Raw genomic sequence first — 1,352 nt, 5'->3', positions numbered from 1 at the left:
CATTGGGAGATGGCTTAGTTTGCTTAGGGTTCATGATAGGGTACACTAATGCATTTAGATCATTGGGAGATGGGTGAATCGATCCTCTAGATAGTGAGTCTAAGCTCGGAAGAGACAAACTCTAGAAGAAGTGCTTGAAACCCCCATTTGGAAGATAAACCCATAGACATTGTAGCATCACTAACCGTCCATGCGATTCTTGAGGGATCCCGAACCTACAATGTCTCGAATCATCGTTTACAAACCGTTAATCTTATTTGTTTGTTTCCATTCCGACACACACCATCATCCATATTTTTATTTGGTTTCCATTCTAGCTTAGAGATAGACTAATACATCCTAGTCCTCGCGTTCGACCCCGGTACTACAACTTCCGTATACTTGCGGATAGTGGTACGAATCGGGTATTAAATATAAGACTCGGTGCGTGCGCATCAATAGGATACATCCGGTCGAGTACAAAGCATGACATACATGATCGATCCAATTGCCGAAGCATATGGAATACGATCCATGCGTTCTCGCCCATCAGGTGTCGTAGGACACTGACTATTGCAGAGAACTGTGCCACTGCTCATCGGTAAGGTTCCTTTCTTGGAATCTTGCATCTTGAACCGTTTCAAGACCTTATCGATGTAAGTGCTCTGACTCAATCCGAGAAGCGGTCTAGATCTATCTCTATAGATCTTTATGCCTAAAATATAGGCCGCTTCTCCTAGATCCTTCATAGAAAACTGCGTTCCTAGCCAAGACTTTACGTCTTGCAAGGTAGGAACGTCATTCCCTATTAGGAGAATGTCATCCACGTACAGCACCAGGAATACTACTGTGCTCCCACTGACCTTCTTGTAAACACATGGCTCATCTTCGTTCTGTGAGAAACCAAACCTTTTGATTGTCTCATCAAAATGAAGGTTCCAACTCCTCGAAACCTGCTTCAGTCCATAAATTGACCTCTGAAGCTTGCACACCTTCCCCGGGTTCCTTGGATCGACAAAACCTTCGGGTTGTGTCATGTACACATCCTCGGTCAAGTTCCCGTTAAGGAACGCGGTCTTGACATCCATTTGTCATATCTCATAGTCGTAATATGCGGCTATGGCAAGCAGGATCCTGATGGACTTCAGCATGACTACAGGCGAAAAGGTCTCATCATAGTCAATACCATGAATCTGACGGAATCCTTCCGCACAAGTCGTGCCTTATACGTGTGCACGTTGCCATCCATGTCGGTCTTCTTCTTGAAGATCCACTTGCATCCGATGGGTTTTATCCCTTCAGATGCATCAACCAGAGTCCATACATTTCTCGGAATCGGGACTCGCCATAGCCTCTGGGTATGTGGTAGGCTC

The sequence above is a fragment of the Tarenaya hassleriana genome, unplaced genomic scaffold, assembly GCF_000463585.1.
Source record: "Tarenaya hassleriana unplaced genomic scaffold, ASM46358v1 Cleome226, whole genome shotgun sequence".
In the NCBI taxonomy this organism is placed as follows: Eukaryota; Viridiplantae; Streptophyta; class Magnoliopsida; order Brassicales; family Cleomaceae; genus Tarenaya; species Tarenaya hassleriana.
Note: the sequence above shows the minus strand (reverse complement) of the source record.